The sequence below is a fragment of the Columba livia genome, chromosome 16 (genome assembly GCF_036013475.1).
Source record: "Columba livia isolate bColLiv1 breed racing homer chromosome 16, bColLiv1.pat.W.v2, whole genome shotgun sequence".
Lineage (NCBI taxonomy): Eukaryota > Metazoa > Chordata > Aves > Columbiformes > Columbidae > Columba > Columba livia.
In genome coordinates, this window is record NC_088617.1 from 4,095,443 (window position 1) to 4,121,593 (window position 26,151).

At 42.6% G+C, this 26,151-nt stretch overlaps 1 protein-coding gene across 3 annotated transcripts in view; it reads left to right on the forward strand.

The window, feature by feature from the left end:
- LOC110358960 (uncharacterized) overlaps positions 1-26,151 on the forward strand; it is a 44,164-nt gene that overhangs the window by 8,376 nt on the left and 9,637 nt on the right. Inside the window, exon 4 of one of the 3 annotated variants that reach the window (XR_010466545.1) lies at positions 740-16,709. The exons of the other annotated variants lie outside the window; for them this stretch is intronic. The gene's annotated coding sequence lies outside the window, so the exon portion shown is untranslated. Of the gene's footprint in view, positions 1-739; positions 16,710-26,151 lie in introns of those variants that run through there. 3 annotated transcript variants of the gene reach the window in all.

The window sequence follows — 26,151 nt, forward strand, 5'->3', positions numbered from 1 at the left end:
TGATGGATTTGATGTATAGCCTGTCACGATGAGTTGCAGGCACTCAGCACCTCTGAAAATCAGGCCATAGCAGCTTTCAGCAAATGTGAAGAGACGGGGTGTGCACACGTGCGAGCCGCAGATAGGACACACGTCTTCATTGATCTCGAAAGGGAGGTTGAACTGTTCTGGCTTGAATCACATGAGTTGTCACGTTATTTAGCAGCTGTTAAGCTTATGTGAGCTTGTAGGACCCTGTCGGTGCACATTCAGTCCTATTCCTCTTGGTTTATTTGTCCGTGCCAATACCTAGCTCTTTTATAAATAGGCCAGTCCCACCATTACTCCTGTGGTACTCCCTGAGGTGCTGAGCATCTCTTCTGTCTGCTCCTCCCTGCCACCCGGCATCCCAAAGGCTCTTTCTAGAGGACAGGGCTAACGTTGCATTTATTTTTCCACTTCTGTTCTCTGTGTTGTGACTGGGAAGACATTTGAGGCCCGCAGACATTGCTTTGGTTTGAATTCTTTGCTGGAGCAGGACCTCAGGTTGAAATGGGGAGGGTGACCTGAGAGATGTCAGAGGAGGAAGAGTAGAAGGGCAAAAAAGGACAAAGTGGATAAAGACAGGAATGTGGGACTGCACCAAGATGCTGCAGACCCTCCTGCTATCCATCTGCGCAGAAAACTCTCAGGCAGTCTGCGAGCCGCTTCCCTGACTTCATTTGCCATTCATCAGCCTAAACTACTCACTCTTTTACAGGAAAAACAGGAGCTTTGAACACTTCTCCACACCCCAGCACACGGCAGAGTTCATTAAATGGCTGGGAAGCATCAAGAGCCAGCGCTTGCCTGCACTGTCCAAGCAGTGGGTACCCAGCAGAAAGCTGCCTGGGGACCCCCTCTCCTGCCAACCTCTGGAAGGGCTGGAGTGCCCCAGGGACAGTTTAGGTGGGGTGCAGCAGTGCAGCCCCCTGATCCTTTCTGCATTTCACCCCAATGAGTTCTGTGCTGTTGCAGGCAGGAGTGGGACATCACAGGTGGAGAACACACTAGGATCTTCCCTTTTTTTTTCTTCCCTTTGGAATACCTTTATTAAATTGTTCATTTAATATTTCAAAAGAAAAAGAGATTTTTTTTTAACTTGAGAAAAGAGAGGAAATGTTTTCTGAAAGCTGTATTTTAATTGATCCAGGCTTGGGAGCAGGGATGCTGAGGGAAGAATTGCTGTCATGGAATTAACTTTATGAAAGAAAAGCAAATCTCCACCCTGTTTAAACATGGGGAAAACATCACAGAGGCATCCTGCTGTACCAAATGGTAAACATGTCCATGTATTATATCACTTATGGCTTCCTTTAGAGTTTTATGATGCTGTTCTCAATTACTGTGTTTGCATTTGTAATTAGAGTGCAGAACACATTGTGAAGGCAAATTATAGAGCTAACTTGTCCTTTCAAAATAACCCATTTGTTCAGTGTGCTCCCAGAAGCTTCTCTTTATTCAAGGGACTCCAGTGAAGGACTAACCTCCCCTACTGAATGTGCTGGAATATACATCTGCTGCAGGGAAGGGCGAGGAAGAGAAACACATTTTCACCCCAGGGCTTTGCTGTACTTGGGCCTGACCTTTAAACCACTGAAACTCCTGTTGGTTTCTGTAAGCACTAAGTCTGAGCAACTAATGAAATTGGGAGGAGGGGAGAAAAATTAGTTGTGTGGGTTTTTTGTGTGTGTGGTGTTGTTGGTTTTGTTCTGTTTGGGGTTTTCTGTTGTGGTTTGCTTTGTTTTTTGTTTGTTTGTTGGTTGTTTTTGTGTGTGTTGTGGGTTTTTTCCCTCTGACACTGATTATCTCTGTGGCCTTGGTCATGTCACTTGTCCTTTTTGTTCCTCCTTAACTGGCTAAAAAAAATATCCTATGGAAGGGCTTGCACATTACTGTACAATCACATAAATATCTAAATGAAGGTGAATATGCACGGCTGAGTTGCCCTCCAGTATCTTGCTCCTTTGCAGGAAAGCAATTCTGAAGGCAGCTCTTCAGAGTATACATTCAGTCTTTGTCCTGGACTCCCCTTACACAGGGGCTCATTCTGTAATTATTTAGGTGTAACAATGAGATGGCTTGGTGCCATGTTGCCATAAGTGCTCTACCAAATCTCCGTGCAAAGTCACCAGAGCTCTCTGCCTCTTGGCTTTGCTGGGTGTCCAGCGGTGTCTCACTGAGCAACTTCTGACCAGCTGCAGCACATGTGATGCCCTTTTGTTGTGCTCTGGCTATTGAGTGTCATCAGCGGAGATCTGATCTTCCTTTAAGGCAGGTCGATTTTATGTACAGAAGACTGGAGCCAAGGGCAGCTGTGCACTTTGCCTTGGAATTCAGCAGGGAAAAAACTGCATCCAAGTGTGAACTTGGATCCAATAACACTCTACTTAGAGTGAAAAGCAAGCAAAGTCTCCAGTTTTTACTGTTCTGCCTTGTCTGCAAAGGAATTCTGCATTTGGGTTTGGTGGGTTTTTTTGTTTTTGTTATTTCAAAACCTGCACTAAGCAGGAGGACTTTACTTTGAACAGGTTTCCCTGCGAGTGGAAATGGCATTTTCATCTCCTGTGCCTTAGTTGGGAAGGCACAGGAAAGTGCCCTGCAGCACGTAGCTCTCCCATCAGCATGTCCTCCCCATTCCTGGCCATGAGAAGTTGCCTTGGCTTTGCTCTCCAGCCAACATTCAGGAAAATATCAAGCTCAGTGCCTGACCCCTTCCTAACACACTGCTCAGGGGTGTCCTCGGCTCATTCTCCAAGGCACCATGAAACCAGGCCAAAATCAAATAAAAGGCTGTGTTCTCCCAGGGTGGCAGTATTTGGAGGATAAGAAACCCCAAATGAACCCTCAAATATTGCATTATAAGATAATTAAGAGCTCTTTTTTTAAACATTTTTATTTCTTTTTCGTCACTTGGCCCACTGTGAAGTGATTTGTACAACTTTTATTCCTGCCACAGGTTATTCCTCATTTTGTTTCTAATACAGCTGCTTTGACAGTTCACCATAGCATTGGCTCTCTCCTTGCCCACGCTCTTGCATGGGCCAGGAAAGTTGGTTCCCTGGGCCCAACTTTCTGTCAGGTGCTTGTTCCTTCTGAGCAAAGGTTAAGTCATCTTCTGATGATTCATTGGAAAAACTGGTTTTATTACTTTCTCTGGGTATGGGAGAATTTCCTTAAAGAAAGAAGCTACAGCACATGGGATGACCATCCCAAAGAGAAGAACTGCCAAGGGGGTTTGCCATAAATTATGGGTTCATCTTGATTACCAGTATCAATTTTTTTCATTTAATGGCATTAAGTCCAAGAAAGTGCCTAGAAGAACGAGTTGGAGCTTTATAAATTGTGGGATTATCTGTGAAGTGGTTTAGGAAGGACATTTTCTGCTGTTTGCTTGAGAGAAGAGGAGGTCCCAGTGTGGCATTCCGTAATACCAGATGCACCCCATTTTCCATAGCTGTGTGTTTAAAATATGGCCAGGGTTCACTGAACAATGTCAAAACACGTCTGCAAGGCTGACCAGGGAATGAAATACAGCAAGCTCAGTTTTGTTGAGGGAACAAAAGAGAGAAAGGCATTTGTCATCCAGAGGATCAAATTTGAGAAACACCTACTGTTGTTTCCCTAGCTGGGATTTAAAACATATACGTCATCACCCTGTCCTTGTTGCCAGTAATGTTTGCTTTGCTCTGCCACCACGCTGCTCAGGCAGCCAAACGTGCCCCATGGTTCTTCCCTCTGTTTCCAACCCGAGGAGCTTCGGCTCCAGCACCTCGGTCCAGGGAACCCAGCAGGCTGCCAGCATCCTACCTGCCACCAAGGACACATCCAGGCCACCAAAAAATAAGCAGGTGTGAGATGCAATACAGTGCTGTTTGTTTTTCTGGAAGGTCAATAATTTTGCTAAAACTTCAGCTTCCCATTCTTTTAATTTTTGGTGGAAGCCTGTTTCAGCAGTTGGAGTAAGAAAACATCCTCCATGTAATACGCGGAAGACTTCTTTGAATAAATGTATTTCAAAATGAAAGACAAATGAAATAGCACAGAGGAAAAATTCACATTCATGTTAGATTCCACAAAGTGATTTTGTAACACCTACAGTGCAGTACCCATGTTTTCTGACAGTGCTCACAACAACAGTAGCATACAAGCATATAAAAAAAATTAAAACCCCTTTACTAGATGGTATCCTTGTAGTTTGTGCTATTTTGAACCTGTCAACTGCTTAAGTAACAGCTTGTCCGTGATTGCAGCCCGGCTGAATATGAGACCTGGTAGTATGGTTGCAAATTGTCAAGAGCTGAGTGATCTCCTGGGTTGTGATTTATGACTCCAAGAACAATGACAAGCAGGGAAAAAAGGCCCTGGTAATTTCGGAAGCACTTGTGGAAACAACTAGATCACTTTTTTTATTAGGTCATTTATAGAATTCTTCCCTTTAAAAATTAGATCCTTGATGAGTGCGTGAAAAATGCTTTGTCCTGTTTTTCAGCTGAGGGAAAATCCTGGGCTTTGGAAACGCTGCTGTGCAACATCTTTAACTTCACACAGGCTGAGGAAGCTGCAGGAGCACACAGGACTTCCCTGAGCTCACCCACCAACCCTGGCCCATCTGCAGTTGAAGCCCTTTGCAAAGATTAATTCCTGCCAAGCCCTTTGCAGGAATTGTGCTGGTTTTTGAACCATTTTCTCACTGGTCACTCATAACTTTCTGCTGGCCTGACCTTTGTCTATGACACAGCTGCAGGCTCCTTCTCAGCTGCTGGGAACTTTCTAGCACATGGCACTGGTACAGGCAAATAATACTGATGATGAAAGCTTGGAACAGAGTTTTCAGAGTGCTGCAGTTTGAAGCTCTTTTATCCTGGTTTTGGCCCTTCATTCTAACAGTAGAATTATGTAGTTGTCATATTTTCACTTTCTTCAGCAGTGGTTTCTCCCTTGTTGGCCAAGGAGCTGAGCAGTATAATCGTTATAAGGAGTTAGTTGAGTTTCTCTAGAAGGGCCCAGTGTCCTGCTCTACCACCCTCCTGAGCTTGGGAACAGATCTCAGAGTTTGTTAGCGGGCTAATGAGAGACAGCTGATATCTCTGAAAACACACATTTAACCAAAATCTCGCCCTTCCCTTGTTTGCTTTCTTGGAAGTTGCCAGTCAGTGTTCCCATATTGTTCTGTCCCAATGATACAGTCACAGCATTGTCATTTCTGAATAGTCTTTCAGAGAAACTGGTTCAAAAAGGGACCGAAGCCACTCGGCACCGTGGGAGTTCCCCGGGGTCCCAGCACAGATTCAAGCTCTTGGGATGGGTCTTGACTTATTTTGCACCATCACTAAGTCCATTATAATGGGGATTTCTGCTATGAAAAATAATGAAAGATCAACCTGGGAAATGAGCTCTTGCTGCAGAAATCCCCATTTCCTTCCTTCTCTTTCCTTTAAAGAGGAGAAGGGAGATCTCTGCATTTCCACAGCACCGTGTTTGAGGGATGAGGAAAAGACCTGTGCTGTGCCATATTCTCTAGCCCAATGAGAATCAAACTCTCTCTCAGCTTTGAGTTTTATTATTCTCTTGCAAAACCCTCTTCTGTTATGCTATGCACCAACAAAAATCCCTTTTATTGCCATTAAAAAGGCAGCTGAGATGCCCTTTTTAATTACTATTATCTGTACAGAACCCAGCAGATAAAAATGGGCCCCAGATAAAAGGTGTGTCCTTTCTAGTAAAGCACAAAAAAATCTTAATCTTTAGTCCAGAAGCAGTAGATTGCCACAAACAGTCAGCAGCAAAAATCATTAATCTTTGCTGCTTGCCCAACTGGTACTAGTAGTAAAGAAGATAATACACTAGCAGAATCAGTGACCCACTACAAATTGGTCCTGAAAGGTCCACCAGCCTAAATAGACTTTTGCTGATCCAACACTTGTTAGGAATCCCAACAAAGAGACTATTGGCTCATCTGATGAGCCGCTCACTATTGGGCCTTTTGCAATGGCTGGTGATGGATGACCATACCCTCTTTGAGGGGGAAGATGCAGCTCCTCGTATGGGGCCTTTTCTCATCTTAAATTTGTACTCAATAAATCACAGGTGCAGAAGAGACAGCATCAGTTTCATTACACCTACATGCTCCAGTATCAATCATGCCAACACAACGGGCTGCGTACAGTTCATTTCGGGAGACTCTTTCTGTTCCAATACCATTTCCATTCTGTTGTGCTTTAGCATTCCTAAAGTGTTGAGCCTCCGCAGTGAAGCACTGGGGGAGAAGGGTGGGATGCACTATAATTGTGCTCTTTCAAGGGGAGCCAGGGCTTAGCTCATATACTTTGGTTTACGATCCCTTGCTGTTGTTAAAGGTGAAGTCTTAAATAGTTCAGTAGATAACATCACCTACTCTGAGGTCTCACACATCACTTTGCTTTTTCTTTGGCTCTTTAGCAGATACCTTTAGTCTGGGTTGGAACAATTGCCCTAGAATGATCCCGTTTTGTGATTATAATTTCATTTTTCTATCAGTTTTATGATATTTGTTTAGATGATGCTGTAATCCTTTACTTATCCTTACCGAAACCTAACTGTAACAAAGAAACAGTTTCAGGGAGCTTCTTCAGTGCTTTCTCATTTACAAGAGTTTCTGCCGTGTTCTCTCTGGCTGGTAAATACCCTGGGACCTTTGAAAGGTATGTCCGTTACAATTCACAATTTATGAATGTATTGCAGAGCTCCCACATTGTTATGATAATTTCAATGTCAGCAGTTAAAATACACTTAAAACGAAGGAAGCTTTAGAGCTTTCAGACTTTATATTTTATGTACATAATCAAATACTTTCATGGCATTCAATGCGTGTCTAATGCTCATCACAGAAACTATGAACTATTTTTTTCAAGTATAATAAAAGGTAATAGATTGTTATTCCCCGTGTGTGTCCAAAATCCACTTTGCCATCTTTAAACAGTGAGAGTAATTTCTTAGTGTCCAATTATACTCCGATTTGCATAGGAGAAACTATGTTTCGTGCAATTAAGTTATCACAAAGTCCTGTCATTCTGTAGCATTCTGTTAATCTTTAACTCAACGAAAAGCCATGTCAGCAAAGCACCAACACAGAAAAGATGGGTGTTCAAAGGAACTGCAATAGGAGCACATTCAGGACTGTCAGACAGAACAAGCTTTTCAAAAGGACACTTCCATTCAGTTTAAACCTACAAGGGTGTTGGGCTGACACCTCCATTTATTTGCTGTAGGGCTATAAGGAGAGAAAGAGAGAGACTTTCAGTCTTATTAAAGCAGTATTTGGAATACAAAAAAAGGGATTCTTTTCCTCTGCTCCCTTTACTCTGTCTCAGCTGCAGATCATAAAGCATGGACAGCATTAATGCAAGACAAGAAAGTATTGGTTCTAATGTGCAGCTGAAAGACTTGATTTTCTGCAAACTAGCTACTAAAAGGGAATGTGTTTTTAAAATGTAGTTAAGAGTACCGAAGTCCAAGTAAATAGCATCTTTCTGCCACATAGTTTTGCGGATGTCTGGTCCATGAAGTAAAAGCAGGTTGTGGCTAACAACCCCAGTATGGTTCAGGGATTATTCTGGTCAGGTACTTGCAGCAGGTTCGGTTTTACAAGATTAAAATGGTAATTGATCTTTGAGAGAACATTGGAGGACAAAACATGATTATGCTCGTAACAGATCCTTAGCTGGTGTAAATTGACATAAGACATAAGCAGTGGAGAGAGCCCAGCTGCATCTCTGACCCTGTCTGCTCTCAACATACTGGGCACACAATGATATTCAAAGGTGTGAATGTAACAGGTAAAAATTTGCAGGCTGGTTATTTCTGCATGATTTCTGAAGCTTCTGTAAACACAGCCCAAGCGGGTTCTTCCTACGAACATTGTCATTACTTTCACTGAAATCTGGCACTTATCTTTCACATTTTGTCTGGGGATCTTTACTTCTGTGAATATGCATTATCTAATATTCATTCACTGGGTCAGTTTGTAGAAAATGTTTCACTTTCAAGGTTGCTTCTGAATTTTCATATTTTTCATTTTTCATCTCAATTAAAACCAAACCAGGCTGTGAGTCCCCTTTGTAGTTCTTTTATCATACTACTAACTCTGTGTATTTTTTCACCTATATACAATAAAAATGTCTTTTAAGTATATATAAATATAATATACACACGTCAGTGACTTTTTTTTAGGACTACTGTCCAAAGAAACTTTTCTTGTCTTTGCACTGTGCTACAAAACCCAGTTTTAAGTCAAAAGAAACTGTAAAGAACTCTTTGTTATCTTCATTTTGGCCTTAATCTATAATGAATATTAATAGCCCTTGTAAGGTGAGGTATAGATTAAAAGCATTAAAACAGAGCTTGGATGTTTTCAAAGGTTGCATGCTGGGTAACATTTCTGAAAGTGCCAAAGGGCCAGATTTGTTAGTGCCATTTCAGAAGTGACTTGAGTTCCTCTTTTTAAAGGTGTCTAAAGCTGGGCAAAAGTACAAATAGGTATTTCATGTAAGGTTCAAAAGCACCTTCATCATCACCAATATAAAATAAAACTGAGGTGCTTTTACAAATCCCTTCAGAAACTTGTTTGCATTGTTATGGTCTCTATCTAAATAGCTTCCAAAAATGGGACTTCATCCTTTTCATGTCTTTGGGAAATGTGTCCAACATGCCCATGGGGATAGCACAGGCTTTTAGCCCAAGGGGAAGTCCAGGTGATAGATTTTGTGTGGAAAACCCAAATAGGCCATTCAAACAGGGTTGAACTCTGTTCCTGCCACAGTCAGTGACACAAGTGCCACGGATGATCAGTGACTTTGTTCCAGGTCTACTGGGACTTTAAGCTTTGCATCTGCAGCTGAATACTAATAACCACATCAATAGCAGGAAGCTTTCTCCCACGGACACCACTGTAAGCACAAATCTGGCAAGATGTCAACTGATTTGGCAGATGAGGGCTTTATTGCTGCTGGTGGAAAGTTCAGGGCCTGATTGAACCTCGTATGTAACACTGGGCTGCACCCCAGCCTTTCTGGACAGGGTTTTTCAGCTTGCACAGGCTGCTGGGCTCAGATGTGTCATTGCACACATGCGCCTGTGAGGACACATGGACCTTGTGTGGTTTCTACCAGGTGCTTGTAGTCACAACTGCCACCCTGAAACAGCTCCCAGAAGACTCTTAACCCATGAAACTGGTGATGCATTGCATGGCTTCTGCAGCCCAAACCCGAATTTGCTCAGTGAACTTGCAGGTGTTGCTACCGATGGGCAAGGGGTTGAGAAGGAAGTGCTGGTATTTTTGGCAGCGTGTGTTGTAAATTCAGGTGGGACTAATTACACCCCATCAATATCAAAGAGGTGTGACTGACCACCATGTTAAAGAACATGTACAAGAAAGTGATTGTTTTGGGAGACCAATTTAAAACATCTGAGGATAACTTTGAAAAATACTGCTCTTGAGTAGTAAGAAAGTTTGTCTTTACTGGAGAGAGTTTTGTGAAATACTTTGCTTGTGTTGGTCAGCAGGCAAAGAGCTGGATTAAAGGGCTGAAGTAGAATCTTAATCCACCTCTTGGAGAAACCAATGGGGCCCAGACTGCTCTCAGGTAGTCAGGAGCCATGAAAATAATTCTGGAAAATGTTCTCATAACCTGATAAAAGAGCTGATTTAATAAAATTATTACATTGTCAGTTTATGATTTTACTTCGAAGTCTTTTGGCCTAGTTCAGGTTAAAAAAAAAATCACCAGCTTTAGTTCTTATGCAGAAAAAAGACCCCATCATTTATTAGATGAATGAAGATATCAATTTCTGTTTAAACATTAACAGGGTGATGCCAAATATTAGTCAGTTCCTAATAATTTTGAGGGATTAAAAAGATAATAAAAGTAATAGTCCATTACATTACCTACTTCAGCAAGATTGTAATGAATGTAATAAATTCCAGATCAGGGTTATAACAACTTCCATCTATTTAAAATGAATTTGTAGGGTTACTTTCATTAACTATGTATATGGAGAAAATGATCTGACATATTACTTTAAAAGAGCTGTAAAACCGATTAGAAGGAAATATGCTTCCCAGACAGTGATCTGGGCCACTGGGGAAATTTTATCGTTGGGAAGAAGTGGGGAAAAAGGAAGGGAAGAGGAAGGTATCTTAGGGGATGCTATTGCATCATGTCTTTGATGTGGCCCCGAAGCCATTTTGCTCCTTGGGAGAGATTCCGGCAGTAACAACAGTCAGAGACCGGGAAAGGGATGAAAGTCACTGTCTCTCCCGGCTTTCCTATTCCCTCCACCTCCTTCCTCGGAAAAGGACAGATCTGTTAATGAATAACGGGCTCCTGCGCTGGGGATTTGTGCATGGAAATGAAACTGCGCCTGGTTCTGGTCCGGCCTTTCAGCTGCCCAGGGGAAGGCTGAGGCATTAAAGGGGACGGTGGCCTCATTGCTCGGAGGAGACAAGGGACCTAGCACTTGACTGCACTACAGAAATTACTGCTGCACCTAGAATGCAGCCTTCATTTATCAATTTCATAGCAAGGGGAAAAGGGAAAGGGAGGGGGGAAACCCAACATCTGACTGCCTTTTGCAGCTCACGCTACATCAAGCCGCCGAGAGCCCTCCAAATCCAGTCATGTGTGTTATAAAGAGTCTTGGATAAAGTAACTTAATACTAATGATTTATACTTAATTGGGCCTCTAAGTGATTAAAGTGGCAGTAATGAATGAGTAACATCCTTCTAATTCCCTTTTTCCATTTGGCTTGGGCTGAAGGCCCTTTCTTTGTGCAGGATTTGACTTGGGGGTAAGCAATGCCAGTGTTTTTTAAGCTTTTAGTAGTACATCTGGAATGAGCCGCTCGGATCATGTTTACAATAAATGACTCCGTAAGAGTGCTACCAGGGCATTGATTTCTTTCTTGCTTGCTTTCTTGCTTTCTTTTGCTTTCTTGCTTTCTTTTATTGGATTAGCCAATTGTAAGGTTAATGAATATGCATTTGGCAACCCATGTTTGCGAGGCCAAGTCCCACATGGGCATCAAAGGGTTCAAAATGCCCGAGCGTAAATATCAGCTTTGTCAAAATATTGATTAAGAGCAACACAGAGCCCTCTCCCCTTGCACTAACATGCACAATGATAAAACTGCTTTACGTATTTTTTTTTACTTATTTTATAGGACTTAATATTGCCAATTAATTGACTGAATCAGCTGAGATTTTCTAACTCTGTACTTCAGTGTTCTTTCCCTGCTTTTTCAATCTAAAAATGATCATTATCCTCCTTTTAAAAAAATAGTTCATTATATAAATGGAGGCTTCAACACTCACATTATGTAACTTTTTAAATTGAAATGGAGATCCAGAACCTCATGTGTTTCACTTGATATTGGTAAAGGGAATGTTACACAGTTTGAAGAAGGTTTGAAGTCAGAAAGAGATGTGTGGAGCACTGCAGATCCAGCTCATCCCTTGCAGCTGGGGCAGCTCTGAGGTGGGGGAACAGGAGAGGAGAAATTCATTGTTTATAGCACTAGGCTAAATTGGCAGTTACTTAATGTTAACTTGGGTATGCTTACCCACGCGCCCAAATTATACCTCTTGCTGGAATGCAGATAGGAGTGCACCACATATACTGTACGGTAATATTTGGTTTGTGACAGCAAAACTGCTATAATGCAAATAAAAAACCCAATAACAATGCTTATGCTTCTTTTTAACAACAAAATAAAGATCAATCTAGACAATCCCTTCAGCTCTCTTTCAATGTATGCTTTCTTATGTGACTATGGTAGATTCCGAACCACCTGGTTTTAATGTAGTAGGAGATGATGTATTAAACAAATTCAGGAAGAAGACACCAAAAAGACATTATTTGGGATTTGATGGGGGTTTTTTGTGTGTGTTTTGGGGATTTTTTTTGGTTAGTTGGTTGGTTGGTTGGTTCGAGGTTTTTTTCCTCCACCTCTGATTCAGGAATATTTGATGGTGAGAAAGCTTTATGAAATAGCTTTGATTTCATCAGATACTGTCAGAGACGAGGGATATTCAGCAAGCGTGAATACTCCCTCACCTGATTCTGAGGGCAGATTGCTATCGAAGGCTGGCTGCCGTCATGGGTAATAAAACTGTACCGTGGGTGTTGATAGAAACTGGCTAATTAATAGACCATTACTGTGCTGTCATTGACTTACATTAGAACCCTTTGAGACTAGTTATGCTGGCAAAAATCTGGAGGAAATCTCAGAATCTGGTGAAACTTGGATTTAATGAGACTCTCTGACCTGGATTTCTCCTCCCTTCTTTTCTCAAGATCTCAGAGTCACCTTGACAAACTGGAGTGTGTGTGGGGAGAAATGGTTTGATGCATTGGGTTTTCTCAGTCTTGCGGTTCCAGCAAGGGGTAATCTCAGTTAAACATCTTTTGGGATGGTGCAGCAATGATTCAGGAGAAGGCTGACAAGGACATTATCAGGGAGTAGCAGGGAAGGGAGAGGTATTATCCAGAGATACAGAAAATGCCTGGTCAGGAATACAAGAAATGAGAAAAAGCGAAGAGTGAAAGAAAGAGAAGTAACAACAGCATTTAACCCAGGGAGAAATTGTCAAAGTGATTTCTGCAGCAGTGGGAAGGAGAAATTGTGAGGAAAAGTCAGATTTATGGAGGAGCAGAGAACTTGAGATTGGAGCCTGTCAAAGGTTGAAGGGGAGTTAGAAAAAGGAAAAAAAAAATTAAATAAAGGCAGCAATTTTGCATTCCTATTGCTAGCAATGAACCAGCTTTTGCACCCTGGAGGCTGGCCATCTCCACCGAGTGCCTTGGGAACCAACCAAAAGGCTGTGTCCAGCTGCAGTAGCCAGGGCAGACAAGCAGGGTTTGGTTTCCAGCACCAAATTTTGGCTGCTGTGAACACAGCTGAGTTATGCATCAAACATTTGCATCGTCTGTGGAGAGTGATGGCAGGGCAGCACACAGCCTGGCAGACAGATCTGCCCGTCTCTCTCCTGCAAAGCTATTTCTGCTCAGTCCCTTTGCACAAAGCAACACTATCTCCAGAAGGAAAGATGTGAAAATGTGACCTGTTGGGATCCTGGGAGATGCTTCTCCTCTAGATCCCCCTGACCAAAGTGCATCAAACCATCTTAAAATAAAAGAAAAACTGAATGCACATCTCCACTCCCTGATAATCCATCCAAACTCTTCTGAAGAGCCTCATTCATGGCACAGAGTTCTCAGGGGGACTTGCTGTCTTCAAGGACTAGTTAGCTGTACAAACATACCATTTGCTTTTGCATCTCTTTGAACTATCCTCAAAACACAGGCATAATAATTGGATACCCTTACTCTGCTGGCCTGCACGGCATGGGTCATATATGTAAACATCAAACTCAAATAACAACCCCCAAATTTAATTTCTTTCTACCTAAACAAGTTCTTTTATCATAAAGCAATAAATTTGTCTTGGTGCTAGCAATTTGTTGCGGGTGACATAACACCGCAAATTGATTAATCGCTACTGTACACGACAAAATGAGAAAAGCAAGGAATTATTATGAATAGCGTCCATCTGATACAGTAGGGATTCATTATTCAAAAGTGTTAGCTAGTGGTTAGCTATCCCCTTGTTGCAGATTACATTCATTTGCAGAATCCTACATCATGCTTACACAAATCAACAAACATGCATTTATTAAGACATGGAATGAAAGCTATTAAAATGTGAAAAATTGCCTTTTTCTTTAAAAAAAATGAGTCAAATTTGGTGGTAGCTTTTTTTTTTTTTTTTTTTTGGTGGGGGATGTTTCTATGTGGCTGAAGCAAAGAAGCTTTTTACATGATTTCTGTGTTTGCATCCAGAACCAGTCACATCAAACTAAGTCCATTGATACTAGTTGTTAGTATCTTACAGTGATTCTTTGTATTGCAGGTTGGAGGACCTGGCACACCAGAAGTGTTGGGCTGAAATTATAAATGTAGTAAAATAGGCTCTTTTTGCATTTTCAAGCTGATTTTAATTTTTAGCATTATATATGTACCGACAGATTGCAATCATGCCTGAGGAACTTGTTCTGCTTGAGGCGAAGTACAAAAGGGTCAATAAAAGAAGATAAAGTACAAAAGCAGTATTTAGGTCCAAGAAGATCCATGTTTCCCAGGTTGAACACAGGACCTTGTGTTAAATGTGAAATTATTCTGAAAAAAATAAATTTCAGATGCAAACTGCAGAAAAAGCATGACCCAGACCCCTTTGTTGTATAGCGGTCTTGATATCTGAGGATCACCAACCTCTTCTGAGACCAGGAGCAAGGTTTTGTGTGTCCATCTCTATTGCACAAGAGTGATGTATCTAAGCTTGTCATCACTGTCAGGCAATTCGTGTTCTCCGTGTAAGCAGGTCTCGCCACAATAACACAGGGAAAAGATTGGTTTAACTTTTGAGGAAGGGCATGAAGCAAATATATTCTTTTCTTCTGTTCCCGTTTCAGGAGCTCTTGCACTCCCGCTTTGTGATGCTTCTACAGATAATAGGATTAAGGGCATCAAACAGCGAACCTTCCCTGCCTCCTCCCCTCCCTCTGCACCTCCTGTTGGTGTAAAGTGCTTTTCCTTCTCTTTGGAAAATTGCTTCCATCATGCGTTGCTTGCGGAAAGAAACACACTAACTGTGGAAGCAGCAGTTCAGCAACCGCTCAGTCTTTGAACTCAGGTCTCTTGTCTTTTAGTTCTGCTCTGAAATGCCAGATGCTAAATTGTTTTAATGGCTACTTGCAATGAATCATCTCTAAAATATCACCGACAGGGGATTTTTTAAATGTTGCTAGAGTTTGAAAGTGAGGTTAGTCACTTCACTTGGATGTTCTGTATAAGAAAAGAAAATGGTACTGAAAAAATGAAAACAAGCATGTAAAACAGGGGTGTTAGGTCCATGGTACATAATATTAGTGCATTCTGATATTGATTATTGGTTACTCTTTTAGGTCTAGTTTCATTAACATGTTGTTATTAGACTAGTTAAGATACCTATGAGGCGTTAACATGAGTCTTATGCTGAGAAAAATATCCCCAAGCCTGTTTCTCAGCTCCCCTGAGCAATGTGGGCCCTGAGACAGCAAAAGTGCTTTGTGCTGTGGATGGCTTCTCCTTGTTTGAGTCCACTGAAGCCGTGTAGACCTCAGTAACCATTTATTTGCACATCAGAATCACTAAAACCAGATCACTTCCCAGCCAGGACTGGAACCAGGGCCGACCCTCCTTGTTTTGATGCTGCTGCCAATCTGGCTTGTGTTTCTAAAAAGGATGCTGCTGTTTTATCCTGGTGCACTCACAACAGTCAGCCATGCCAATCTGTCCTTTCCAGACTGTTTTAGGTGCTCTCATTTCATGGGTACTGGCTGACTCATTTAAAACAAGAAGGCAGCGTGCTGCGTGGTGTAACTCAGCTCTGCCTGGTGAGCAGAGTGGTGATGCTCACCAGAACACCTTCCTCTGCACCCGCCATCATTAGAACACAGAAAGGAAAAAGAAAAGCTTTTGAGTGATGACCCATGAGAAGAAACATGGGAACCTCTTCACACCAGCCCTGCCCAAGCTGCCCCTTTAAACATGCCTGGTGCAGCCAGTGGAAGGTGGCAGGGACATGGTGGGATAGGTCCACAGTGACACTGGGAGGTCCAGTTCTCCCCCAGGTGACACACGGATGGACATCAGACCCTGCTGAGGACCTGAGGCTTGTATTCTGAAGGACAACAGTGGCAAACCTGGTTACAGCTGTAATCCAAATCCCAGGGGAAATCCTGACCTCCCTGGTGGTTAAATGGGATTGTGAGGTTCTGACTGGCCTGACAAGTGTTTAGGAGGAAAGAAGACAGGATATTTTGCTTATCCCTTCAGGAGCAGCTACAGTACAAAATAATTGGCACTGAATTCCGGATCAGTTATGTTTCTAATCTAATTCTGGACTCAGACTTGACTCAGCAAAGAGGTTTAAGCACTTCTAAGGTGCCGTCAAATCACTGTTCTATCTAGAACTGCAACAGAGTCAATTCCTGCAGCAAATTAGCTCTTGGCCATTCATCTCTGTGCTAGGTAAGCCATTTCCATCAGCCACCTACAGTTTTGATGAGAGGAATGAAGGGAAGAAAAAGAAAGATTTCTGTCTGGGCAGTCCTTCTTTACCCTGGGAGTATTTCTGTGCTGCTGTGCAGAGAAAAGTTAATCTTTCTTGACGGCTGATGCATGTGGATAGTACTTCATGTATTTGATACTGAATGCTTGCTATAGCTCAGTGATCCCATATAAACACTGCAGAAGCAGAGGGGACCCTGTGAGAGGAAAAGATCTGTCTTAAATCTCTGTGTCTGTCACATCACAAAATCCTTCTGTAATGACATGCAAACTTCAGAGAGGCTGCAGCATCTCTGTCTTGTCAGGGAGACACTTGGCTGTTAATGACTAACTTCCCAGTGACAGCATTTCTTTTTGTAGCTTGCTTCCCCTTGGATTTTTGCAAAGACGTCCACAAAATAAATAGAAAACTAAAAGCAATCCATCAAGGGCAGGTGACTTGTGTAGGTGGAGAGCAGGAATCTGCACCCAAATCAATTGGACCAATTTGGGATTTTTTTTTTTTTTTCAAACGTGGCAGCATATTCCTTCCTTCCTTCCTTCCTTCCTTCCTTCCTTCCTTCCTTCCTTCCTTCCTTCCTTCCTTCCTTCCTTCCTTCCTTCCTCCCTTCCTCCCTCCCTTCCTCCCTCCCTCCCTCCTCCCTTCCCTTCCCTTCCCTTCCCTTCCCTTCCCTTCCCTTCCCTTCCCTTCCCTTCCCTTCCCTTCCCTTCCCTTCCCTTCCCTTCCCTTCCCTTCCCTTCCCTTCCCTTCCCTTCCCTTCCCTTCCCTTCCCTTCCCTTCCCTTCCCTTCCCCTTCCCCTTCCCCTTCCCCTTCCCCTTCCCCTTCCCCTTCCCTCTTGATCCCTCCACCTTGAGCAAGAATGGGGCTTCGCAGAGGTGACTTACTATTTAAAAGACAGAAGTGTGACTTTATACAGGATAAAAATGGGTTTGAAATTAAGTTACAAGACAGTTATAAGCCGGTGGCTTTGCTAGTTGCTTACAGTATTTGCTGACCATGTCTGCTAACAGCCTGGTCTTGTGCTCGTGCCTGTCAGCATAACTTTGCTGAAGTCAGGGCAGCACATTGGCCAGATACCAGTTGGGGAGTGAACCACTGAACCTGGAGTTCAAGATAAATGTTTATGAAGGGAGAAAGTCCTCTCTAGATAGTAGCATTGCAGGGGAAAAAAAAGCCGGTCTGAATCTCTTTAAGTCTCAGTTTATCTGTTGTCATTAAAAGATACTTAATTGACATTTTGGGACTAACTTCTGAATCTACATTCAGAACAAAATCCTGTGAAATAGCTATTAATGGTTCCTGCATTAGAGACAAGTGCGGGCTCCCTTACAAAGCTCCTGGAGGCAGTCACATAGACCTCTAATTCTCCCTGGTTCTCTAATTAAAGAGTAGCAAAACCTTAATCTTCCCTAGAAATGCTTTGTCAGTAGGCAGTGGCGGTCTGCCTGCAGAGTTAAGTACATCAGAGATTTCATCTCCTTACAAATGTTGACCTCCAGCAAGGCATTGTAAGTACATTGGCAGGAAAAAAAAACAGACAAAGATAGTTTGCAAGTAACCTGTCTCTGTGAGCCAAGGAGTTCAGTGGGGTGGATGTGGGGTGTCTCAGGCTGCTTACAGACACCACATGGGCTCCCCTGAAATCTAGTCTGAAAGTCTTTGATTACAGATGGGCACAAAGTATGCAGCGCTTTACCACAACCACCTGCAAATATCACCCTGCATCTTTGCCTCTGTCCTCACATTGTTTTTTAAATTGCAGAAGTCCATCCTGTAAATTACTCATTATGCAATGGAGAGAATGGGAAGAGAAATAAGGTATGGAGAGCTCTGCACTGGTATAGGAGAAGGAATAGGAAAATAGGAATAGAAACAGGAATAGTTATGTGTTTGTTCCAAGGTTGTCTGAAGGGCAGCGGCAGACCTGGGAAAAGCCCGTGCTTTATCCATTATGTGCCTTTCTAAAAGACTCGTGAGTTTGATGTAAATGGCACATGGTCTGCCCGCCACTTCCCACGCTGTGCTCTGCTCCGCCGTTTAACCGCACACCTCTCGACAGGTCGCGTCCTCAGCAGAGGTGATGGAATGGGGGCATCCTCACATTTCGACGGAAATGAGTAACAGGAGGGATGAATGGAGGTGAATATGCATCGTGCCCTTTGTCAATACATCATTTTACTCCTAGCGGAAGAAAAGGGAGCCAGGCTTTTATTTACCTACTGGCTGAGCAAAGGCCAACAATCCTCACTCTGTCAAATTACTTAAGTCTAGCGAATGCTGTAAGACCTGAACCAAAAAGGATTTTAAAGCTGATGAAAGATTGTCATGGGGTGGGCTATGCAGCTTTTATAAAACAATTGCATCAAGCTTGGGAAGGGAAAGAATCTAAGGCCATTAACCCAGCAAGGGAAGAGGCTGTCAGCAGAGCCAGAGAGCATTAAATGTCCATTTGCAACATATTTTCAGTGGGAATCAGTCACCAAACTTCTTTACATACCTTTGAAAACCCCAGCCTAACACGGATGGGATGGGCACTGTTGTGTTCTTGCTACATTTAACGGGGATGGGTGGGAAATGAAAAGGGGATGTTTCTTGGCAGGGGCAGCAGAGAGGAGCTGGGGACTCCCCAGGGTGCCACCGAGCTGCTGCTCAGCGTTTCATGTCTCTGAACTGCAAAAGACCTGGTTGCCCACTCCTCAGCCCCACTGTGGAAGCCAAGAGCAGGAATTTAAATTCTCTGTTCACAGGTTTAAGTGGCCACCTAGGGGGGAAGGTTGTGGCGGTTCTTCTGGGACATAAAGGTTTGGGGCTATAAAAGTGCATTTCTTATCCCTCTAAGATTCTGAAAGCCCATCCATTGAGCTGTTGGAAATCAGTGGATTAAAACAAACTGTGGAAGTGTAAAGTGCATTCGTTTATTTTGAAAAAAAGCTGACTCTTATTGAAAAAAATCAAATAAAGTGTGCAAGGGAATCAGTGGATAAGAGGAGGAAAAAACAGCTGATCACAAGGCAGCAATAGATATGACTTTTGGAAAGCTTTTTTTATTTTCTTGCCCAAACCAGGGAGGAAGGAAAGAGAGGAAGAACTTGGATTGGCATCAAAATCCTCATATCTCACACATTTACACTCTCCACTGCACAGATTACTCTAGTTCACCTTTAATCTGCCTTTTGATAGTTACAGGACGATACCAAATACTCCTGAAAGCTGACACTTGGCAAATAGCGCATTGCACTCCCATCTCAAGTGCATGACATGAGAGAAGGATTTGAAGCCATCAGAGCTGTGAAATCTATTGCTGATGTGAACCTACGACATTTTAACATGACTTGATTTTGCTATTCCTGTGCATCCTCTACGTGTAAGTGTGACAGAGGGACATCCATTTTAAAAAATACCAAAGCAAAGTGACAAAGATATACGCTGGACATCTCACATCAGAAACATCTCCCTCCACTTCCCTTCCTTTTTGGCAAAATTTCAACAGCCGAGCTGGAGCCTGCGCCCATACGCCCATCCATGCAGACAGCTGGTTTATCCATCGCTCTCCTCACCCTGGAAAGATTCTCAAGAGTCTCCTCTTTGTCAATGACACCCTGAGGGGCCCTGAGCTTTGCAGTGTTCGATAAGGAGCCTCCATGCAGACATACTCAAGGGTTCAGAAATGTTGTATCACTGCTGCCCAAGCTGTCAAGAGGACAAAGAGCAATGAGATAGTTGCACAGCATTAAGTAATTGGGAACTAAGTGGATTGCTTCCTGGTACTGGAAAAACACCTCACTGTTGATGACCTCAACAGAGGAGGAAACAGGATCACATGTATGTTGTACATGAATAACCAGCAAAGATTTGAACCCAGATGTACTGTATAAACCCAGTTCTTGCTCTTACTGTTTCATCTGAATTTTGCCTTCTGCATTTTAAACCTACCGCTTCATGTTCTGCTGACAGCAAACCCAGACGCTGTTTTCATTGTCCTTCAAAGTGAAGACTGTTGCCTTCAACCATGGTCTGTTCATGATCTGAAAATAGCTGTTGAAATGGATGTTCTCATGATGAATAATCTTGTTTATAGATAGGATTTTTTTGGCAAAAGGTCACATTTAGAAAAACAGCTCTGGAACTTTGTGACCAAAACAACAACAAAAAGGTTTCCATGTGATTCCATGAGAATAGAGCAAAACCACGCTCTTACCTCTGGTTTTTATGTTTTTTTCTAATCTACAAAGTTCAATAAAATGGGACATATGAAGCTTGGCTTCCAGCCCTAACAAGGAGTAAATTCTCTGGCTGATAGTTTACTGATACTCTCCCTGCATCCAACACATTGTACAGGTATGACACAGACTGTATTCGCATCATGCTACAGTGGCATAAATCTCAAACACATCACAGAGCAGCATCTGATGTGTTGTAAAAGTGATGTTGAAACAGCTTCTATTATTTGTTTATTTAGCATTTGTTACTCACTAGAGTGGTACTAGAAGAAAACACTGATTTGCATTTGTTTGGCCAGGGTGTTGAAATATAAACCTTCAGCTGATCTGAGCAATAATTTAGGCTAAACACAGACTCACATACAGCAAGGGGAAAATTCTATAAGGGCTTTGCCACCAGATACTGTTGCTGCTCGCCATCACATTTCCCTTCTCTGCTGTCCAGATTTGTTGTCTTGTGTATTTCTAAATTAGCATGTCAGCCAACACGGTCACACATAGTTAAACATCTGGCAAATTTACCATGAAATTAAGTCCAAAGGAGTGTCCAGTGGAGTGCTGGGAATGGGAGGGGGATGGATTGGGGAACAAGGCTCATCCTCTGGCTGTTGGAGACATCCACAAGCTGAGGCACCTCTGTGCTTCTGCAGTAACAGACTGACCAGTAGATATTTCTCTGCTCTGTAAAGGCATTGCTTTAAGCAAACCAGAGACAAAAGAAGATGCAATATATTAGGTTTCGGCTTGATCTACAATGAAGCCAGCCCTCTTGCATATTTTGCCTCTTTGGCTGGGCAAGTGATCCAACAGGTCATCTGGCTGCTGACTCCTGAAATGGATAAAGGCTGAGCTGTTATTACCTTTCCTTCAGCAGGAGCACTGTGTTTGGTATCTACCTTTCACTGATTTAAAAACACAAAATAAATAAATAAATAATGGAAATTGCATGTCAGGCAGACAATACAAGCCTCCCTTCCTTAGAAAAATGTGATGAAAGTTAGTCAGAAAAAAGCTATTTTCTCATAGGCTATTGCTTTTCTATCATGTTCCTCTTGCTCCAGCCCGTGGATAAGAGTTTTCAGTTTGATATTCTAATTCTAGGACATGAGACATGAACCTGCATTACCCATAAGAACCGTTTAGAAATAGTTCCTGTTTACATTCTTCTTGCTGTTTTCTCTCTGCTTTTTCCATAGCAGTTAATGATAAAATAATGATAAATAAGAAGCCAAACAATATGAGTTTGTCAGGACATGTTTTGCAACCCATGGACCCCAAAGCCCTTTCAAAAGAAAAAAGATGTTTTGTTCCTTTGATGAGATAGATCATCATGGGTCTCCAAGACCTCGCCCTTCATCCATGACAATATCACCTTCCCCCTGCCTTTTCCCATACATCTTTTTTATTATAGCAAACCCAGCCAGGCAGGGTTTTTCTTACTCCTCACAAGAAGGATCCTTTGCCCCCCTGAGGTCACCCAGAATACTCACCCCCATTTCTCCTTGCTCACCAGACTGGGGCTGCTCCCATTCCCTGCCCTCTCCCCCTGACATTGCCATGCACCACATCAAAGAATTGTTGTTATAACTCTCCTCCTTCCCCAACTAAAATATACTTGATTGGGAGGGAGAGGGGGAACGGGGAAATAGCTGGGTTTATTTTAATAGTTTCCACTCTCAGTTCAGTTTTATAGTACAGTATATTTAACTTTAACGTATGGACAGCTGGATGCATTTAACAGCACAATGGAAAGAATTTAGCAAGTATACATTACAGGCCATGTATTTAGAGCTGATCACCACGTATTTCTTCATAATATTTAGATGCGCCTGTTACAGATTGTGACGGGCTGATCAAAATACGTTTGTGTCAGGTAAGATTTGTCATAGATGAGCCTTTTTATTTCTTTTCTTACTAAAACTCTTTCTAGAGGAAGAAGCTCAGTTTAGCTGATATCGGCAAGTTTAGCCCGATGCTTATGATAGGGTTACTTGCCTTCTCTGCAGAAGCCCCCAAAAAAGCTGTAAATACACAGAAATATAGGGGCATATTCTGAGCACAGACTGTGGGCACGTTACTCCACTTGTGGTGTCACCTTCACCAGCAAACCAGCTGGAGGGTGAAGGATCACCAAAGGATCAGAATCTGTCCCATAACCCCCCATACACTGTAGCAATGGAAAACAGCTTCCACCATGAGACAGAGCTATAAATCCCTTACATCTTTCCATCCGAGCAGCATCCCTTTGAACTGGCTGGTTACCACCTTGCACCCTCTTACATCTCTCTGGAGATTATTTCAGTGAGAGGCAGTGGAAACAGGCAGTAGTCTCCTATTTTTTTCTCGTAAATACAAAAAAAATCTTCAGCAATACTTTAAAATTAATTTGCCTTTTATTAAAAAAACTCCAAACAAATGAACCAACCCACCAGACCAACAAAAAACCCCACTCTGTTCATTGTTATAAAATAACCTCCTTCAGTACTTTCATGCCTAGGTGCCTGAACGACATGACTTTATCAAAATTATCTTGTTGTCTCTGGTTTGTTACTCAGTGCCTATTGCAGGAATGCAAACGGAAGGCAAATCAGCCAAGTGACTTGCTCGGATATTTATCCAGCTTTCTTTCTGATGCTGGAAAGTAATAACAGCTTAATTTTTCAGTAGACTTGTTTTTTTCCCCTGTGTGTGTTTTAAAAGTGCTGTTTTCTCCTGCTACAGTGGGGTCACATGATCAATACTGACAAAATGTAAGGGGTTGTATTTAAAAGGTATCTTATAAAAATGCCAAAGAGAAGTCGGAGCCTCAGGAACAGCAACACTTATGATTTGGAGAGATTCCAACAAGTAATACAGCTCAAGCTCGCTTTCAAAGCTGTGAACAAGCTTCAGTTATTTGGGAAATTATGATCATTTTAGATGTGTTTGGGTAGATATGTTGCTTTGCCTCTAAGTATTGGGGGAGGGAAAAAAGCAGGAGAGAGATGCTCAAGGAGAAAAACCCCTTTGGAGGAAAGACCAAATCGCTGGAAACCTCTGAAGTGTTCGCATTAATGTCATGTCATTACGCCGTATTGCTGTACAGGTTAATATAATTGGGTTACTGTGTGTGAGCAATGATCCATAGCATGTTATGGCACTGAAACAAATGACATTTAACCAAGAGATTTGTAAGGCACCTTGTTATCTGCATGGTGAGCAATTGCAACAGAGAGTCAGATTGCTAGACGAGCGACTGACAAATTAGTTGTTGGGTTTACTGGACAGCCTGGATTTATAACCACACAATTCCAACATAATTTATTAGATCCATAAACAGACAGATCCAGTGTTTTTACTTAGATTACACTCTTATTCCAGCTTCTGATCCTGTCCCATTTGTAGTGCTGCTACAGGCTGGTTGTATTATTCATGTAACACTCAGTCCTTGGTTGGGGGCAAGGTGAGCCTAAAGCAATAAACTGCAGGTTTCTAGCAACAAAAATATCTACAGCCCAGTTTATAAACAAATAATTTGCAGATGCATATGGTCCCTCTCTCCAACTTCAGTCTCTCCAAGAAGTGAAGGATGCAAATAGAAGGGATAAAAGATACAAATTCAGTTCAGAAAAAGATCTTCCCTTTTTGTCTCCTGGTAGAACAAACGTCAAAGCCCCTTGCCTGTATGTTAAACAATAAAGACAAACAAACTGAATGAAATGTAGTGGGGAAAAGGGCTTGGTCTCACCCAGATTGTCATGGTGGTGTGTCTCCATCTTGGCCTTTGAGAGAAGGAAATCTCCCCATTTCTTTCTTTTCTGATCTGGGCTGGAGAGCACAAAGCTCAGCATTGCCCTGGCTGCAGGACAAAGTTGTGTCCTTGCTGGAAGGGCTTTCTTTAAATAGTCATTCATAAAGAACCCACAGTTTCACCAGGCAGATTATTCCAAATCTTTAACTTGTGTAATTGCCCCAATACCTGTCTACTACACCTTAGGTAAATGACTTCTTTTTTTTTCCCTCCAGGGACAAATAAAAGAAACAATCATCTTCCTCTTTCTGGCTCCCTCTAACAGAATAGAGGGCAGTTAGCAGGGATGTCACCACACACCCCGAGCTGCTTCCCTGCACCTTGCCTTTCCTCTTCCCACCTTGCACAAATCCAAGTTTTTGCTCTTTTTTCAGCAGCTGTTTTGCATCCTTGAAGCCATTCGCCGTCACCACTGTGTCCAACATCACTGGTGGCACATGGTGCCCAGGGCTGGCTCCATGCTCCTCTGGCCCTCAGGAGGTTGGCTCAGGGGAACAAGTGTATCCCTCTAATTTTTTCCATTTGAGGAAATGATGAAATCTCACCTGTGTTTAGAACCTTGGCTCACACCAAAATTTTTATGAGGTGATAAAATGATCACCTTCGGGCTCGTAGCTGCTGACTTAGACTAAAATTGCAAGTCTGAGACTACCACCCAAGAGAGTATTCTTGCTCCTAATCCAGCTGACATCTTGGAACCACTTGTTCATTTTCCAGGTTAGAGGCCAGTTTTGTTTGGGCTAGATAAACTCTGGAGAGATGCCCAAGTTTTTTGGATGTTGCCCCACAGCAAATCTGACCTCCACTTCTTTTGGAAGCTTGCCTGTCTCCAGATAGGATTTAAAAACTCCTCTCATAGGTTGGTTGAGTCAAAAATAATGTGGGGTGGCTTGTGAGGCTGGCTCTGAGTTTTGACTGTAAGACGGTAAATGCTTTGAGTTAAGTAATGAAAATAAGAGAGGAGTTCAAACTCAACCAAAGTGCTGGAAAACCATGAACTGTGAGTTTGAAATCCCAGGCTGAGATGAGGAGCTGAATGAGCATCTCGGCATATGCTTGGGCTGAGCCATACTGATGACAGCAAAGAACCCAGGACTGAGATTGTGATTTGTAAGTTGAGCAAACTGAACGGAAAATGCTGGCATCACAGATGAGGTGCTGGAGAGGACGTGGCTGGAAGTGGAAAACAGAACATGGTCTTGCTGGTACTGACTGGTGCAGCTCCAGTCCCTCACCCATAAGCGTAGCTGAGCCTGCTCTGCTCTTCCCTTGCTCCTACAGCCGCTAACAGCCTTGCTGAACACGTCCATCAGGGGTTCCCCTCGTGTAAAGCTATTATTGTTAAAATAAACACGCATTTAGCTTCACCATATAATATTTCACTAGCCTGAGGCACAGCAGTTGGAACGCATCTCCCCCAGCCTTGAAATAAGAGGCAACACGAATCAACGTGTTGGAGCGTTTTCAAGGTAAACACCAAAAGATTTTATTGATGCAGGCTTTGGTGTGGCTGTCACTGTGGCGAGGGTGCTGCGTGCTGTGACATCCCTAGGCCTGAAACAGCACTCTGAAAACCGATCCAAACGACGAGTTTTTTAAACATATTTAACCACCAGCTGCTGCAGGAGTTTAGTCTGGTTCTATCAGATGCACTGGATATTTGAGTCCGTGCCTGAACCAGTGTTAAACCCCAACTGGACCGAAGTATCAGAAAAACAAACCTTGCCTACCCCTGCCTGATAATATAACTCTGTTTTTCTGAGCAGTTTTTGATGAGTTGCTTTCTTGGAATAATTTGATTCATTTTTAATATTGTAAAATATTACAGGCCAAGTTCATGCCTGGTTTAGCATCCCTTCAATTAACCTACCAATGGGCAAAGCCAGTGAAAAACTCAGAACTACACCAAACCAAACCAGTATTCTTTCTTGTTTTCTTTGAAGCATGTTCTATACAAAGATGCAATAGCAGGTTT